Below are 19,118 nucleotides of genomic sequence, written 5' to 3' on the forward strand. Positions count from 1 at the left end.
TGCGTCATCGCGTGGCCCCGCCCACCGCCCTGCGCCGCAGCCCAGAGGACGCCTGTTATTGGTTGAGGGGGTAGGCGGAGCTTTACCCGCCCCGGGGTGGGACCAAACCAGTCCGAGGTAGAGAGGAGGCGGGGCTAGGGCGGCTCGGGTTCGAGGGGAGGCGGGGCTAGGGAGGCTCGGGTTCGAGGGGAGGCGGGGCTAGGGAGGCTCGGGTTCGAGGGGAGGCGGGGCTAGGGCGGCTCGGGTTCGAGGGGAGGCGGGGCTAAGACGGCTCGGGTACGAGGGGAGGCGGGGCTAGGGCGGCTCGGGTTCGAGGGGGCGGGGCTAAACCCAACCTGTCGCGGATCAGGGCGGGGCTAAACCAGTGTGGGCGTGAGGGAGGCGGGGCTAGGGCGGACCCGGGCTGCTCCAGCTGCGAGGTTTTGCTCCTGATTCATCTCGCTGGTATTCACTTGAAGCCTCCTAAGTGTCGAGATGGAGGGTACAGAAGAGCACAAGAATTCATGGCCTAGGGAAAGAGAGACTGTCAGAGAGCATAAAAGCACCGTGACATGCTGTGATGAGTTAATTCCATGAAGAAGTGTGAGGGAATATTTCAGTAAGTGTGTATTTAATGCCTACTATATGAGGGAAAGTCACTTAGCTGTGTGTGTGTGTGGGGGGAGTCCTGGAAGACTATATTTATATTTAATTTGAAAACTTGAAGGATAAAGATGAAGACTTTAGTTTTAACTTGAGAACTGAATGATAAGTGCAAGCTCATCAGGAGAATAAGGACACTATTTCCTAAAATGTGGGATATATAATACCATTTGGAGTAAACGGAATTATCTAAGGGTGAATGAACAAGACATTAAGTAACTTTGAAAGGAAGAGTAAGAAAATCCTGTTTCAAATTGGAAGAAGCCTTAGAAATATATTCTCTTAGGGCCTCCCCGGTGGCTCAGCGGTTGAGCGCTGGGTTGCAAAGCTGCCTGCAGCCTCTGCAGCGCCGGTTCAATCCCTGGACACCGGGCAAGGGTCTCTCCTGCCGCCCGCTGCTCCCCTCAGCAGTGTACTTCGTCAGTCTGCCTGCTCTGCTCCCTGCTCTGGCTCTGGTGAATTCTCTCACCCTCCCGCGCTTCTGACTGTACCCAGTGCTTGTATAAATAAATCTTTAAAAATATATATATTTTTTCTTAAAAAGCAAAATTTACAAAGTTAGAGCTCTAATTGAGGAGTTTATTAAAAGATTCATACATCAAGCAGCATCCCATGTGAACCCTTCAAGAGTTTACACAAAAATGAAGACAGAAAGGATGGGACAAGATTATCAGCAAAGGAAAAGATTATTTCAGGTAAAGCCTCAGGGGTAGGTTTTATGCAGTTGACCTCACTAGTGCTGATTCGGGAACTTCAGATTGAAGTTCAGGTTCAGGATCAAACTTTTGGGTGAGGTTCAAATTGCAAAAGGTATTAAGTCTGATACCAAATGCCAGCCTCAGTTTCCCTCAGCCAGTAAAAGGAAACAGAGTTTGAGGAGAAGGAAAATAGTTTAATTTGTCCACAGACTGAGGAGGGGAACAGACTCGTGTCTGAGAGACAACCATCCTGCTCTTTGGCAAAGTGCAGGATTATTTATACGAAGGGGGGAAAAGGTGGGGGAGGGGCAAGGATCTGCAAAGGGGAGAAGGGAAGGATCAGCATGGAGATTCCTAAGATTTCTGAGATTTCGGGTGGATGAGTCCAGCTTCTTTTTCAACAACTGCTGTTTAACTCCCTTTTTCTCGGAATGCAAGAAGACAAACCTGTCAAACAAGGGGGGAAATTGCAAGAGATAGGGGGAAGACAAACTTGTTAATGCCTATCTGAGAGACCAGTCATAAAGAAGACAAACCTGTCCTGTTTCACTGCCTCAAGTCTGGGTGGGGGAGTGACTTAAAGAACTTCATTTTGGGCCTTTTTTTTTCTATTAATTCCAAAACCTTATTTTACAGAAATGGAAAAAAGCTCAAAATGAAATGGTTTACCCAAAGTCACAGAAAGGGTTGACTGCTAAGGAAAGAAAACACTCAAGCTTTCTTAAATTCTACTGTAACATGGTCAAACTGGGTCTCTTACTTGCCACCCAGAAAGTCAAACTCTGAAACAGGAGAAAATCTGTTCACAAATGAGTTTTATTATATGAGGCAGCCACCAATGGGCTCAGCCTAACTCACACCCTAAAAGAAAAACCAGGTTTCCCCATGACAGGGGTGCTGTGATTACATATTGGCAGGATGGGGCAGAGGGAGGGATGTGAGGTGTGGGAAATGAAGGGAAAGTGGGCTTCACATCCCCAGATCACAGCAGGTGCCAGGCAGTAATGGTTCTTGAGTTAAATGTTCAGCAGAGTGTTTCTTTGGGGTTACAGCCCAGCAGATGCTTGCCCTGGTGTTGTCAACCTCAGAGGGGCACAGAGAATTTTGTTTGAGATGTAATGCAATTCATTCTCAAAGTTCAGGGGAATGCAGTAGCAGAAACAAAATCACAAGGTGGTTGGAGTGAGGGAGAACGAAGACCAACAGTGATGTCAAAACCCAGCCTTTCCCTCTGCCAATAAAAGGAAACAGAGTTTGAGAAAAACGAAACTGGTTTGATTTGTGGGCAAATGAGGGCAGCAGATTCGTGTCTGAAAGATCACCGTCCTGCTCTTAGGTAGGGTGCAGGGTTATTTATACAAAGGGGAAAAAAGGGGGTGACGGGCAAGGGTCTGCAAAGGGGAGGAGGGGAAGAGTGGGTATGGAGACTGGTGGGCGCCAGCTTGCTTTTGTTAGGGGAAAAAGTGTAACAGGGTGGTCCCCAGGAAAGGGGGAGGTTCCAGCTTCCCTGCCCCACCCAAGGAAGGGTGGAGCTGAGCAGGGAGAGAAGAAGTTGCAAGAAGAGACTGAGGAAGGAAGGAAGCAGGATGGAGCCAGGAGACCTGGAGGAGGCGCGTGGAGCCTAGAGACACGTGAAGAAACTGCGCTTGTCTTTTGGTCGTGGACTGGGTGACACAGATGTGGGTGAGACCCGTGGAGAGGTGACAATGGCAGCTTTTATCTTGATGTGGATTTTGCTCTTTTCCTTCCGGGCTTGTCCGGTTGTTTGTGACCCTTTGCTGTGGGTCCCCACTGGAAGATGCTTTAGACTCGTGGCAGGCATTGGGGCCTTGTTCTGGGCTGATCCCATATGGATGGACTTTTACCCACGAGGGGACGGGTAACTTTGGGTGCTTCATTTAGAAACTAGACTCTTTGCCTTACCTGTATTGTTTCCTAGTTTTATTAAAGTTCCTTCCCATTAAAGTCTCCTATGTTTTGTGTTGATGCGGCGGATGGCAGAACCCATGTAGAATAGGCAGGTTTGCGGGGTTTTGGGCTGCCCCTCTCCCTGTCCTATAACAGATTTGGCGACCCAGATGGGACAGAGCCATCCGTGGTTAGTCAGCCCCATGGGGAAATTGGGCTTCCCTGTGGCGCTGGCTACCATAAGCACAAATGTAATTTTTGGTTTCTCGGGTGTGTTTGTTTCATATGTCGATTTGCTGTTGAAAAACTGGCTTGGGCTTTGTGAAGATCTGTGTGTCTGTATGTAATTTGTTTGTAGTAACTTGCTAAGACATTTGATTTTGTGGAAATTGTTCTGTGCCGGTTTTACTCAAAAGATTAGGCAGTACATTGGACCATGTGGCCAGATCAAAGATGGCGTCTGAGGCCACTTGGAACTTTTTTTTTTCTTTCTTTTTGTAATCTCTGCTGTCTCATTAGCATTTCTAAAGGCAATAATGGTTCTTCAGTGGTATGTTGCTTTGTCTTTGGCTACTTCCTGCTCTCTGCCTGATGGATTTTGCAAGCCAATTGTGGAGCAGAGGTGTTTTAATTAGCAAATGTATGCCTGGGTGTTAAGGAAAGAGTAGCTTTAAGCAGTAACTGGTAATCGCTGGTATCCTTGATGGATTCTTGGAGATAACTTGAATTTTTGCAAAGTCTGGATCAGAAAAATTAACAAGATTTTGTCTGAGTCTGAAAGGATTTGCTGCTGTGAATTTTGTCTACACAATTTGTTTTGGGCATGTTTGCCATTTTGAATCCTGAATTTGTTCAATTGCTGGTGTAAGACAAGATTCTAAGTTTCTGCTTCCTACTGAGGAAGGTCTGTTGTGGAAAGCACTCTTTAGGGTGCATCATGTAACTATACCAGGTTTTCATACCTGTGTTGTTGTTGTCCCTCCCTAGTGTGGGGGAGGTGTAATTGTAACAGGGTGGTCCCCAGGAAAGGGGGAAGTTCCAGGTTCCCTGCCCCACCCAAGGGAGGGTGGAGCTGAGCAGGAAGAGGAGAAGCTGCAGAAGAGACTGAGGAAGGAAGCAGGATGGAGCCAGAAGGAGACCTAGAGGAGGCGCATGGAGCCTAGAGACACATAAAGAAACTGCTTGTCTTTTGGTCGTGGACTGGGTGACACAGATGTGGGTGAGACCCGTGGGGAGGTGACAATGGCAGTTTTTATCTTGATGTTGATTTTGCTCTTTTCCTTCCGGGCTTGTCCAGTTGTTTGTGACCCTTTTCTGTGGGTCCCCACTGGAAGATGTTTTAGACTTGTGGTAGACTTTGGGGCCTTGTTCTGGGCCGATCCCATATGGATGGACTTTTACCCACGAGGGGATGGGTAACTTTGGGTGCTTCATTTAGAAACTAGACTCTTTGCCTTACCTGTATTATTTCCTAGTTTTATTAAAGTTCCTTCCCATTAAAGTCTCATGTGTTTTGTGTTGATGCGGCGGATGGCAGAACCCATTTAGAATAGGCAGGTTTGCGGGGCTTGGGCTGCCCCTCTCCCTGTCCTATAACATAATCTGTGCTTAGATATTTAATCTGCTCTTTCAGCTTCTGTCCCAGAGTGGCTAACAGAAGTAAGGAGATGACTCCTTTTAATTAAAAGTTAATTACTGATAATTTGATTTTGCTTTTTCAGGTTCTATTCCAGGAAACCCAAGAAGTGCCTGCTTGGTGGCTAACAAGAAATGACTCCTTTTGCTTAAAAGTTAACTGTTATTTTTATTCTTTCAGTTGCTGTACAGAATACCCCAGGATTGACTTCTAACAAAAAGTCTTCAACACTGAAAACCCTAATGTGATAAACAAGGTCGTTTAACTCTTGTGATTAATAAAACTTTTCCTTCCTATTTCCAAAGTCTTAGGTTTGTAGGATGACAACCGGAAATTTTTCTGCCAGCAACACTCCACATTTTTTTTGGACTTTGACATTTTTTTTCTGAGCCTATGGAGTAAAACTGCAGTTACATAACATATTCTACGTGGCATAACTAAAAAAAAAAAAAAAAAAAAAAAAACTGTCTTTGTCTATACGTTGTATGTCTGTATGTCCTTGTGTCTAACTGTCTTGACCTCCAGTGATCGACGAATTGATATACATGGTGCCCATAGACGTTGGAAAGAAAAAAAAAGAGTCTCCAGTTATGAGAAAAACAAAAAGTTATGGTTTGATTGTCAACGTTGTGCTACTGAACTAAGCCGGTGCCTTCTTAGAGATTGAATATTGTTGTTTCTGCTAATTTTCTGATATTTATGGCAAAGCTTCCCAGAAATCTAAATTCAAGTACAAATTTGGTAGCCTGTCATTTGACTGATGCAAGGAAATTTTGTGGAACCTCAGTAGAGCTCCTGAGACACTCCACAAAGTTTCTCCCTTTCCTCCTGGAAAGGCATTAGATAAATTTGTTTTGTTTGGCTTTTACCTAATGAAGTAAAACTGGAAGGGAAGCATTGTCACTTGGGAAAATGGTAAAACTTTGGTGTATACAGAATGTTAACAGTGGTTTTCTAAAATGTGTATTTAAAAAAAAAAACGACCTCTTAGTATCTGGTATTTAAATTGTCACTGGTGATTGTCACCTTGTAATATTGTATAATTCAATTGTTTCATGTCTACAGAAATTGTATCTGGCAATATAGGAAAAAAAGGTCTCAACAGATTCCTATTGATGGAACTGTTGAGGAAAAAAAAACTTTCCTACAAAGGACTGAATAGACCTGGAAATACACCCGACATTTACTAAGGTTTCTTTGACATAATACTGGAAATTTTTTTTTTATGCATTCTGTCCTGAATCCACGAAGTTTTTGTTTTGTTTTGAGTAACCAGGATCTGCAGAAAGGTTGCAATTTTTTTTCCAGCAAAGCTAACTTGTCACATTTTCTCTCCCCTTGATACCAACACAGCATACAAATAGTGGTAGTAATTTTGCTACTTATCTTAGAGTCTGTTTTTGCATAACTTACATAGGGATTTTGCCTGTTTTAACAAAAAATTGGACGTGAGTTTAATTGTGTGGCTTTGTGTGGAGTTCTTCCAAAAGTCGAAACAGAGCTAAACCAAGAAGAGAAGAACTTGTTTGTAGGGTTCCAGAGACCTCCAAAGAAGGTGAGGAAGCTTGCCTCCATTGGCAGGACTGGACAACCCGGCCAACGAAAAAGCCCTGGTACCCTCGAGAAGAGGAAGCCCAGGTGGAGTCTGATGAGACCAACTTTATACCTGAAGCCTACATCGACTGGATGCCAATGGTTCGCTCTGATCCTATATGGAGTATTTCAACAAAGCCAGCTAAAATTGCTGCTTAGTTATTCTGCCCTGTGATTTTATGCAAAAATAGGAAAAATGGTTTAAAAGTATATTTAGTTTGCAAACTTTTGCTATGCTGTTAAAAGTTTGGGATCAAGGTTAAAAAAATTTGTGTTTTACATCAGTTGAACCATTTTAACATTTTTTCCCTGTGATTTTAATATATTTGCTATCTTGTTTTAGCCAATGCTCCAACTTTTTTTCTTTTGGCTTGAATAATGGACTATTTTTAAGTAATAAAACTGTCATACTGGACATTCATGGACAATGCTGCTGACTAATTGTTGCTTCTCTTACACACATTGAAACCCTGAAAAAAAAAAAAAGACTGTCTCCTAAAATTACACCATAAAATCTGTGCCACCATAGATATGGTGGAATAAAAATTAAAAGGGGGGATTGTAACAGGGTGGTCCCCAGGAAAGGGGGAGGTTCCAGCTTCCCTGCCCCACCCAAGGAAGGGTGGAGCTGAGCAGGGAGAGAAGAAGCTGCAAGAAGAGACTGAGGAAGGAAGGAAGCAGGATGGAGCCAGGAGACCTGGAGGAGGCGCGTGGAGCCTAGAGACACGTGAAGAAACTGCGCTTGTCTTTTGGTCGTGGACTGGGTGACACAGATGTGGGTGAGACCCGTGGAGAGGTGACAATGGCAGCTTTTATCTTGATGTGGATTTTGCTCTTTTCCTTCCGGGCTTGTCCGGTTGTTTGTGACCCTTTGCTGTGGGTCCCCACTGGAAGATGCTTTAGACTTGTGGCAGGCTTTGGGGCCTTGTTCTGGGCTGATCCCATATGGATGGACTTTTACCCACGAGGGGACGGGTAACTTTGGGTGCTTCATTTAGAAACTAGACTCTTTGCCTTACCTGTATTGTTTCCTAGTTTTATTAAAGTTCCTTCCCATTAAAGTCTCCTATGTTTTGTGTTGATGCGGCGGATGGCAGAACCCATGTAGAATAGGCAGGTTTGCGGGGTTTTGGGCTGCCCCTCTCCCTGTCCTATAACAAAAGGATGTCCCAAAGCAAATTCCATACAGGCTTTGTGGACTCCACCCCCACCCAGGTCAAAGCCAAAGACACTGGGAACTCCAAATCCCATCACCACCAAAGGGAAGGTGGCTGGGACCTGAGGGTGGGGTTAAGCAGCCAGGTGGATACAAAAGGCAGACACGTGGGCTTTGGGGGTCCCCCATTTTGGCTCTCCGCCAGCTCGCAGCCGTGCGGCCAGCTCTGAGAGTGACTTTGGGTTTCCAGGTCGTTGGATCGGGTAGGACACATTAAAGACTTTACTTCCCTATTTTCTTCCTGAGTTGTACATTTTCCTTATTTCTTTTTCTCTTGTAAATAAACCTTTTATTAACCCTTTTGTGTGTGTCTGTAGTAGAGTATTCATAAGTCCCTTTAAAGCGCGCTGGTGAGGACCCACAGCCAGGAACCCGTTTAATATCGGGGTTGCTCTATAACACTTTCTCAGCAACAGCTGTTTAACTCCCTTTTCCTTGGAATTCAAGAAGACAAACCTGTCAAACAAAGGAGGAAATTGCCAGAGATAGGGGGAAGACAAACTTGATATTCTTCTCTGAGAGACCAGTCATTTGTAACTGCATCAAGTTCTACTTTTCTAACAAAAAGTTTAGGCTACAGATTGGGAAGAGATTCCAGCTCCAGTACCTTAGCCTTTCTTCCCTACTCCCTCCACACCCCCACCCCTGTCCTTGTCCACTTCAGGACAAACAAACCTTCCAGGTAGTGCTGAATCTTTGTTTCTTCCTGTCTAGGTATTGCTGGACTGGGCAGAAAAAAGCTACAACTCATGATGAAGCCATGACCAGATCCCACCTGTAGTGAAAAAGAATTAGATTTATTTAGCTTGTGCAGCAAGAGAGAATGTACACCAGAGAAAAACATGAAACATATTGATAGAGAGAATTGGGAAAAGCTTATTTTAAAATTTGGGTTTGTGCTGGGTATTTTTTTTTTTTAAGATTTATTCATTTATGCATACAAGAGCAGGGGTGCTGGCCAGAGGTCTGGGAGGTGAGAGGATTCACCAGAGACAGAGTGGGGCACAGAATAGGCAGACTAACCGAAATACACTGCTGAGGGGAGCAGCTGGCGAGACAGGAGAGGTCTGCTGTGCCATGTGGATTGCTCTCTGGCCGGCTGGGATGCTGCTGAGGCTGCAGATTGCCTCATAGTGTGGTGCTTAACCCCTTGCACCACCAGGGAGGCCCTGTGCTGGGTATCTTTAAGAATTTTTTTTTTTTTTTGGAAGTGGGAAACAGTTGAATTAGACACATTTAAGAAGCTGGGGCAATTTGACAATTAGGTAGCTTAATAATTTTTATCCAGGTAGTAGGAAGATTAAAGCAGGACCCAAGTTGTCATTGAAAAAGAAGCAGGACCACTACTGCTGGTCAGAGAGGAGGGTGTTGAATTAGATTTGTGGTTCCTGAGTGGCCTTGCTGCATCTTGCTCCAATTGCACAACGGCCTTGTCTGGTATCTGGTTCAGTGGGTACTGTTTGTACTCTGCGAGGAACTTGGGGCAACTGGCAGCTGAAGTCTTTTGCTTTCTCACTGGCATGTATTAGTCCTCCCACTTGTGGGGTCCTGCTGATCGCACAGTGTTTCTGAGGGGTTAAGTGTGCCTCCTCTGGGTGGCAAAGGTGGGGGTCACCTTTGAGATCATCTACTCCAACTTCCCACCTCATGTAAGACTATGAGGTGGGACTATGACTTGACCATGTCTCCTCTAGGCTGGGGGCTCACTGCCATTGCAGGCAACCCCATCCACATGTACATGAGGATTCTCTAGGCTGCTTTTTCGCCTCTCCTAGTTTCAATGATTGGGCCAGCTAGACCTAGAGGTTTCTAGATCATTCCAACAAAGTATTAAAAATTTTAAGTTTTATAGAGAAGTGATAAGACTAAGGAAAGGATTTTAGGCTGCTGGGGGAGCAGACTGTCAGAAGGTAAATATACAGGAGAAACTAATGGAAGTAAGCATGATTTTAGTAAGGATTGTGATTTGGATTCTTCTCACTGATAGGAGTCTGGACTTCTCTCCTACAATTAACATCTGCCCTTCCTGGTAAAAAGGGAAACTTCTAGGGGGAGGGCAGAACAATTTCTGTGTCTGCTTCTCAATTGCCTGTAGCTCAAATAATCTATGCCAAAGTAGCGTATTCTAGGGTGGTCTATTTTGAGCCCCTACATTCCTACTGGCAGGATGCAGGGGGAAATCCCCCACCCCATCTGATTTCTTCTAAGACAAATTAGTAGGAGAAAAAACAAAATTTAATACATATATATGGAGAATTTATAAAGTTGTAAATTCTAAAGAATGATGGAACAGACTAGGGATATTTATTCGGTGTTTAGGGACCTGAGGCATCAAAGAGGGTGATCTAAAACAGGGCATGTTCACTGAAAAACCTACAACTGGATGAGACTTTGGGTTTTTTTAATATTTCATAAGAGAACATACAGTGAAAATGTATTATCTTACCACCCCACCCCATCCTGCAGCAGGTCCCAGATCTCCTTCCAGAGTTCATATAAGCATATGTCTGCATTATATGTATTATCTGTCACCTCTTTTCCACACATGGCAGCATTCCAACCACATGGTGTTGCACATTGCCTTTTTCACTTAACTTATTCATTCATTCAATATTTACTAAGTTCTTACTATGTCCCAGGCACTGTTCCCAGAGATGATAAAACAGCAAGGAGCAAAACAAATGCCTGCCCTTAAAAGAATTTCTGCTGTGGGGACAAGAGACAAGCAATAAACAAACAATATACAATGTCAGATACTGACAAAAGCTCTGAAGATGAAAAAAAAAAAAAAGCAGAAGCAATTAGAGTTGGTGGGGTTGGCTATTTTAAATTGAGGGCAGGTGTTCTTGAAGACCTAATGCTTGAGCAGACATACCAAGAAAGTGAGGAAGCAAGCCCTGCGGAAGAAGAATGTTTCCAAGACGGAACAAGAGGAAGCACCCTAAGACAGACGCATGCCTGACTTAAATACCTCAAGGCTAGTTTGACTGGAGACTGGGCAAGAGAGAAAATGGTGGAAGATGAAGTTCGATAGGCATCGGAGGTTAGTCCTTGGTGCTAGCTGACCATGGTAATTGTAGTAGGGTTCCCTCCATTTTGCAACAGCAACCCCCCCCCAGACTAAAAAATGAGGCATAAGAAACTCCGACCTTAAAAACACATCACCCAAAGCAGTGATAATGAAGGCAAACAAACAGCTGGGACTACATCAAATTAAAGAGCTTCTGTACAGCAAAAGAGACAATAACCAAAACAAAGAGAAACCCCACCTAATGGGAGAAAAATTTTGCACACAACGCTAATGATAAAGGACTGATCATAAAAATCTACAAAGGGCTGACGAGACTCAACAAAAACAAAGAAAATAATCCAGTCAAAAAGGGCAGAAGAGCTAAAAAGAAACTTCTCCAAAGAGGAAAGGCAAATGGCCAACAGGCATATGAAAAAATGTTCAACATCACTTGTAATCAGGGAAATGCAAATCAAAACTACCATGAGGTACCATCTTACACCAGTGAGAATGGCACATATTAAAAAAACTAGCAACAGCAAATGTTGGCGAGGTTGTGGAGAAAAAGAAATTCTCCTGCATTGCTGGTGGGAGTGCAAACTGGTCCAACCACTATGGAAAGCTGTGTGGAGACTCCTCAACCTGCTAAAGATGGAGTTTCCATATGATCCAGCAATTCCACTCCTTACCCAAAGGACACAGAAACATTAATTCAAAAGGGTACCTGTACCCCTATGTTTATAGCAGCACTGTTTACAATAGCTAAGCTATGGAAATAACCCAAATGCCCCCAAATAGATGACTGGATCAAGAAGATGCGGTACATATACACCATGGAATATTACTCAGCTATCAAAAAAGATAAACTCACGCCATTTGCAGCAACATGGATGGAACTGGAAGGAATCATGCTCAGTGAAATAAGCCAGAAAGAAAAAGAAAAATACCCGATGGTCTCACTCATAGCAGGAATTTAGAAAACCTAAATAAGGGACCAGGAAAAAGACTAATTATAATAAAGTAAATATCAAAATCAACAAGCAACTACAAACCAGAGACACACTATGGGGTGGGGGGGTGGAAGGAGGGAGGAGGATCAAAACAAAGGGGGGGTGGGAATTCTATGGGGACTATAACCAAGATGAAAATGCATATATTGCGCAAAAAATGAAAAATGATGTAAAAACATATAAAATTTTAAAAATAATATTAAAAAAAAAGAAACTCTGACCACTGAATTGTATTCCCTCTTTAGGAATAAATGTGAAATCACTGAGTTGCATCGCCTATGCCCCTTTTCGTGACTACCATTAACTGGCTCCAAATACATTCCTGGAAACTTGATAAAGTGATTATGTCACATCCCTAATAAAGCTGTCTGTGTCCCTCTGAGGCTGATAGTGGCATCAGAAACAAACCTGCTGATTGCTGCTGAGAACATCGTGCTCAAAAAAGCCAAAGCCCATTACCTAAGACTGCCAGCCTCCTGGAAGAGGCAGGGGTGGGAACAGGGATAATTCACCTAGTCCTTAAACCTGCTCTGCAAATTTCATATGACCAGGAACCAGAGGTTGGTTGGTGAGGGGGGAGCGGTGTAGAAATAGTACATCTTTACAACAAACCAACCCAACTCCAGAGAACAAAGGGAGAAATTCCAAAGTATATAGAAGGCTACCCCATCCTGTAGAAAACACAGCCTTTGCCTGCTTGTGCCTGAGCAAGCATATCTTTTTCTCAATAAACTTGCCATGTGCTGGTTAAGATGACTTTGCTGAATTCATTCTCAAAGGGATCAAAGAACTCCCACCCATTCTCCAAAGGTGATGCCTCTAGATTTCATTCTAAATGGGGATGCTGTTGAAAGGTTCTGAGCAGGAGAAGGACACTAGTGCGTATTTTAAAAGCACTGTTTTAGATGTTGGGTGGAGAATATACTGGGGCAGGACTGGGGTAAGATTGGAGGTAAGAGTAAAAGCAAAGAGGGACTTCTTAGGAGATCCTTGCTATATGCAGACCTTGAAAGTAGGTCTGTATCTGAACTATAGTTACATCTACAGCTAGCTCAGTCTCCCAATTTTTGCTATAGTAATTCATTTTACCGATGTGTTAAAAATAGAAGAAAAAAAAAAAACAACCAGATCTAAAATGGAGTTTTTCATGTCACACCCACCTCTCAGATTTCACACCTAGGACAGTTTCAACCTCTCCCAAAAGTGTGATCCTAAACCAACCAAGTTCAGGCTTCCTAATCTACACTGTTGAGCTCAGGCCTGCTTGTCCAGACAGAAGGTGGTTTTACCAGAAATAATCTTTCTTTTGCTAATAACCTTGTTTTTCTGTCTATAAATACCCTCCATTTTTTGTGAACTCTTGAAGGGTTTACATGGGATGCTGCCTGATTCATGAATCATGACTCTTTCAATAAAATCAATTAGGTCTCTAACTGTGTGAATTTTACTTTTTTAACAATTGCACCATGATTTATTTACTCACTCCTCAGCTGATGGCATTCAGACTGGACTCAATCCTTTTGCATCTACGAACAATGAAGCAGTGATTATCCTGTGCTCAGGTTCCACTGTATCTGCAGGATTATTCCAAGAAGTATAGTTGCAGGTTACAGATGAAATTATTTCCTGTATTGAAATCAAATCTGGTGATCTAATTCTCACCTTGAGCCCCCAAAAACAAGTTTATTCATTCTTTGCCACCTGAGCCTTTTGGAGTTCAAAGACAGGGGCATCTGCCACCCTTCTCACATCAGCTATTCCTTTTTTTTTTTTTTCTCAAGATTTATTTATTAATGCATGCAAGAGCTGGGGTACAGGCCAGAGATGCGGGTGTGTGTGAGAGGATTCACCAGAGAGAGTGGGGAACAGAACAGGCAGATTGGCCCAAGTACTGCTGAGGGGAGCAGCGGGCGAGTCAGGAGAGGTCTGCTGCGCCATGTGGGTTGCTCCCTGGCTGGCTGGGGATCGAACTCGTGCTGCAGAGGCTGTGGCTTGCTTCATAGTGCAGTGCTTTAATTGCGCCACCGGGGAGGCCCACATGAGCAATTCGTAAATATTTCCAGTCTAGCGAGCTTCATGCCTCTGGTTGGGTCCTCTTGTAACAGGTCCCCAAACCCATTTAGAGCATGCAGGTTTTGGGGGTTCTGGGGTGCACATCTCCCTGCCTTGTAACACTCTCGCCCTCACGGTCCCAATCTCTGGCTCCAGAGGCATAAACTGAGGCACCTGCAGCAGCTCAGGCACACGTCCTCCCCTGGGCTGACTGCCCCCCAACCCCCAGCATTCCCTTCCACCCCTCTCGCCCAGGCTGCAGAGCCCCTCTCGGGGCGCTCACCCTCGGGAGCCTCACGCCCACGCGGGCCCCCTCCTCAGCCGGCTCAGGGGCTGCAGCAGGGAACGCGAACCCCCTGGTCCCCTCCGAGCCGCCGTAGCGCCGGTCGCCGGAGCCGGGCAGCTCGTCGCCAAGGCAACGGGCTCCGCCGCGCGCAGCAGGCGCCTGGCAGCCGGGGGAGGCGCTGCGGGCCGGCGGCCGGGCTCGGCGAGGCGGCGGGGCGGCAGGTGAGCCGGGGCTGAGCTGGCCCCCGCGGCCGAACGCGCCGGCCCCAGCGTCCACGGGGCGCCGCGGGCGAGGGGCTGGGGCGCGGGGGACCCCAGGGAAGGAGGCGGGGGCCAGAGCTTTGTCCCCTGCGCCGCGCGCCGCTCCCTCGTGTCCTTTGACGCCGCCTGGCGCCGGCGTGGAGTGGGCACGGGGCAGCTTATTATGTTTAGGGGTCATTGCTTGGCCTGGTCTGAAAGTTTCTTTTTTTTGAAAAAAAGCCCTTATTTGGGGTTCGGGGAATAAGTCAGAACCGCGGAAAATGTATGCTGGTTTATCACTCTTCTGGGGCCAGATATTCTTCGTGCACTAGTTTTCTCATCTGCAAAATGGGGGTGAGCATAGCACCTGTCTTCTAAGATTATGGAAAGTGGATTTATATATGAAACTCTTGCAGGTAAGTTCTCCATGCCTGGCAGTTTTTATTACTACTACTACCACCACAAGGAGGTCGATCATTGAGCATTTATTTTGTGCCAGGGCCTGGGCTGATCGCCAGGGAGAAAAGCGTGAATGAGAGATCTTGTCCTCAGGGAACTCCACAGTTTTACGGAAGAAACAGGCCCATAAAGAGGAATGCACTGTGGTTCCAGCTATGATTTTGGAGAAATAGGGGACTGTGAATGCACAGAGGAGGCAGTGAACCCAGATTGCCAGAGATGAGGTTGAAGAGGTTGGTAAGAGATGCAAAAGGGAGATGACTTCCAAAATGAGACATGAAGGCTGCCTTTGTATGGTCTAGAAGGTGAGACTGATGAAGTGCACAGTGTTCTAAGCAGAGAGCAGCATGTGCAAAGTCCTGGGGAGACAGTGTAGGCTGCTGGGGCATATGCAAGGATTTCGTGGAGTTGCTAGAGACGGCTTCTGAGAAATGAAAGTGGGCTTGCTGGATGGTGAGATAAGCAGGTGTCCCTTCTGAAGGACTTCCTTTGTGTCTCTTTGTGAATTTTGTGGAATTTGGACTTTATCTTAGGGGCAGTGGAGAGCCACTTTTAAGGCATGTTAAGAAGGCAGTGAGTGGGGTGTGTGTGTGTGTGTGTGTGTGTGAGAGAGAGAGAGAGAGAGAGAGAGAGAGGTGTCAGAGGCATGGTTTCTGAAAGATCAAGGTTTTTGTTGTTCTTGCTTGGTCTCCTCCTCCAATCTGTTTTTCACATTGCAGCCATTCATTATAGTGATTGACAGAATATTTATTGAGCATCTATTGTGGGCCAGGCACTATGTAGTAAGGAATCAGGTCTTTGCCCTCATGGCATATGTTCCAAACATTTTCAAAGGGACCGTCATAGAGATAAAGGCAGTTCAGTACAACTGGAACTTTAATCAGTATTGGAAGGGACCCATCCAGAGAGACATAAAAAGGCCCAGATTCAGGGCCACTGTGTTGCACACTCTTGGAAGAACCATTCGCTTAGACCATACCAAGAAGAAATGGCCAGAGAAGTAGAAGGGACACCAGGAGTGTAGTAATGAAGGGTAAAGGAAGAGATTAGCTTTGCTGGATGCTGCTGGGATTTCAAGTAGAATAAGTCAAACGTGAAAATGTGCCCGTTGGATAAATAAATATAGAGGTCACTGGGAACCTAATTGAGCAGATTTGGTGAAATGGTGGGGGCGGAATCTGTAATATCAGCAGCTTCCAAAGGTTCAATGTAATATATCAGTGGGATGAGGAGAGAGTGGGATGTGAGAAAGTAAAGACAAAGTGTAGGCAGCTCAAAGAAGTTTGGCTATGAAAGGGAAGAAAGAGAAGACTGGAGAGCAATTGGGGAAGAGGGTAAAGTCTTTTCAAGCATGAAAGAGACATGAACAGATTTAAAAACTGATTGCAGAGAGTCAGTAGGGAGGCTGAGAGAGTATGGGGTGAAAAGGAAACTCAGTGGCACAACTTTCCTGAGAAAGTGAGAATGTGTGAGATCCACGGCACAAATCCTTTAAAAGGATTGACGGCTTCTACTTTTTGGGAGAGGTGGGAAGCAAGGTAATTGTTGAGAAGGAGTGCACCGGTGTAATGAAACAAAAAATAGCTATTAGGTGTAAGTGTGGAGAGAAAGCTATACTTTCATTATCGTCAGATAGCAGACATCTGTTGAGCTAATGCTGCATTAAGCACTTTTCACACTCTCGTCTCAATAATATATTTACAGCAACTCTGTGCAATAACCTCTATGATCGTTCTTGCTTTATGGATGAGGAAATTGAATAAAATGCTTACTCAGGGTCATACAGGATTTGAATCCAGGATGGTCTAAGCCCAGAGCTTTTACTCTTAATTGCTACCTACATGATATGATTATCTACCTGATGTGCTCTTCTGCTGAGAAAATGCAAGAGAATTAAGTTTCAAATAATCAGATATTATCAGATTTAAGGGACAAGCAACTACATGGTACAAGCAATAGCTTTATGCAAGCAGTCAGAATCAGAAAATGTAATTGTAGGAGAAATGACAAAACAACATGAAAAAGAAATACCTAGGAAGAAACTTAAAAAAATAAGTGTGCCCAGACTAGCCACATAGAATGAGTTAGCTGGAGAGGGGGAGGAGGGATGTTTGGCTGAAGAGGCAGTATTTTTCTCTTGGGAAAGTCAGGATGTTGATAACAGAATGTAAAAAAGCCAGATGTTGATCATAAGACAAAATGTGAAACTATGCAGAGAAGTCGATGATGATATTTTTATAATGAAGAACTGAAAACAGACTGGTTAAATTATGGTGCAGTCATGTGGTAGATACTAGCAGCCATTAAAAAAGAATAAGGTGGGAGTTATATGTATGTATATATATATATATATTTATATCATATGGTTAGCTGTGAAAAGCAGACTACAGTACAGTATGTTCCTATTTTTAAGTATATACATATTTATAGGAAAAATGTCTAGAAAGATTCGTTCTTTCAAAAATTTTAATTTTTAATTGTCATAAGATACTCAAAATTTACCATCTTTAACAGTTTTTAACTGTACATTGAAGTAGTGTCAAGTAGATTCACATTCTTGGGCAGTCTCCAGAACTTTGCATCTTACAAACTGAAACTCTATCCATTAAACAACAGGTCTCCGTTTCCGTCCCCTTTGTCCTGGGGTGCCACCATTCTACTTTCTGTTTCTACGAATGTAACTACCATAGGTCCTTCATGGAATCATAGACACGATTTGACCTTTTGTGACTGGCTCATGTCACAGAGCACGATGTCTTCTGGGTTGATCTATATTATAGTTTGTGTCAGAAGCTCCTTTCTAAAGGCCGAATAATATTCCATTGTATGTACATCTACATACATTGCAGATCCATCCTCAGACACGTGGCTTGCTTCTCCTTTTTAACTATTGTGAGTGGTGCTGCTATGAACATGAGTGTACTGGAAAGATTAGCTCTCTCTATCATGAGATCCATGAGATTGGGGGAGACTTTTATTCCTTTCCTTATTGCCTTCTTTTTCTTTCTTTTTTTTTTTTTATGAGCATGAATTGCTTTCATAATCAGAAAAAGCAATAAGGATATATACTGTTTTGAAGATGGGGGAGTAAAGGTTAAGACAAGCCTAATCTAGGGTAGTGGCAACAGGCACAGACTGGAGAGGGCAGATTTGACAGACACTTGGGGAGAATCAAAAGGACTTGACCCCTAAGAGGCAAAGAAGAGAGAAGTGGAAGACTAAAGCCTCTGGCCTGTGGCAAGAAGGGGTGTCAGTCCTTGAAGGACTTAGACTAGAGGATCAGGGGGGAGAAACACCTAATCCCTTGTTCAGGCGGTTGGACTTTTTCCTGAAAGCAGGGGGAGGCCCTGGGAAGGAAAGAGGAGGGCTTCATCAGATTAGCATTATAGCAAGATCACCCTGACTTCCTACCACCTGCTCTGCCAACTGAAGCCGGTAGTGCCAAATTTCCCTTTCTGTCACTTAGGCTTGAACCTCTACTACTTTCCTTTTATACAAGATAAGCCTTTAGTGTTGAAAGATACATATTTATTTTTCCTAAAAGCACCTGGACTCTTTTAAATAATGTCCTGTTTAAATTATATTGATTCTTAATTATGTTCAGTTTAGCTTGACAAGTCTCCTATAAATTTTTTTCCCACCTTTAATGGGAGAAATATGAATAATTGGCAAACAAAAAATTTAAACAAATTGGAGAACTTCAATTTATTGCAAATATCAGAAAAGGGTCAATTGATAGTAAACTGTAAGGAGTTATTATAAAACGAAAACTTTTTTTTATGGTAAGGACTGCTTTATTGGCGTTAGTACAAGTCAATAAATACTGGGGCCTCCCCGGTGGCGCAGCGGCTGAGCGCTGGGTTGCGCAGCTGCCTGCAGCCTCTGCAGCCGGTTCGATCCCCGGCTGCTCCCCGGCCACCGGAGGAGGGTCCCACATGGCGAGCAGACCTCTCCTGCCGCCCGCTGCTCCCCTCAGCAGTGTCCTTCGGTCCTTCTGCCTGCTCTGGTCCCCGCTCTGGCTCTGGTGAATTCTCACCCTCCCGCGCTTCTGACTGTACCCAGTGCATGTATAAACCAAACAAACAAACAAATAATAAATAAATAAATAAGACATGCCTCTAGAAAATAAAAAAAAAAAAAAAAACAAGTCAATAAATACTGACCCCCCCCAAAGAACTCCAATTGTTTATCAGATTTCTGGTCCATTGAACCAGATGATTGCTGGGAAGATAAATTGATGTCAGTCCAGGGCCTCCCTGGTGGTGCAGGAGTTAAAGACAAAGCGCTGTCAAGCCATTGGCAGCCACTGCAGCAGCATGAGTTCAGACCCCAGCTGGCCAGGGAGCTGACCCACATGGCACAAGAGACC

General features: G+C 44.4%; 1 protein-coding gene and 1 long non-coding RNA gene across 3 annotated transcripts in view; one reads left to right on the plus strand and one right to left on the minus strand.

Annotated features, from left to right (window-relative positions):
- Positions 1-7,985: 7,985 nt before the first annotated feature.
- LOC129146232 (uncharacterized) lies at positions 7,986-13,244 on the minus strand. The gene is made up of 3 exons (XR_008552766.1): positions 13,197-13,244; positions 8,369-8,468; positions 7,986-8,149 (listed from the first exon to the last, which is right to left on the minus strand). It is a non-coding gene; the product is annotated as an uncharacterized LOC129146232 (long non-coding RNA).
- Positions 13,245-14,231: 987 nt separating this feature from the next.
- PKIG (cAMP-dependent protein kinase inhibitor gamma) overlaps positions 14,232-19,118 on the plus strand; it is a 65,916-nt gene continuing 61,029 nt past the window's right edge. The window contains exon 1 of one of the 2 annotated variants that reach the window (XM_037499232.2): positions 14,232-14,272. The gene's annotated coding sequence lies outside the window, so the exon portion shown is untranslated. Of the gene's footprint in view, positions 14,273-14,490; positions 14,707-19,118 lie in introns of those variants that run through there. The other variant, XM_037499241.2, reaches the window with a different exon arrangement.

Source organism: Talpa occidentalis, unplaced genomic scaffold (assembly GCF_014898055.3).
Source record: "Talpa occidentalis isolate TD23 unplaced genomic scaffold, MPIMG_talOcc4v2.1 talOcc4.10, whole genome shotgun sequence".
In the NCBI taxonomy this organism is placed as follows: Eukaryota; Metazoa; Chordata; class Mammalia; order Eulipotyphla; family Talpidae; genus Talpa; species Talpa occidentalis.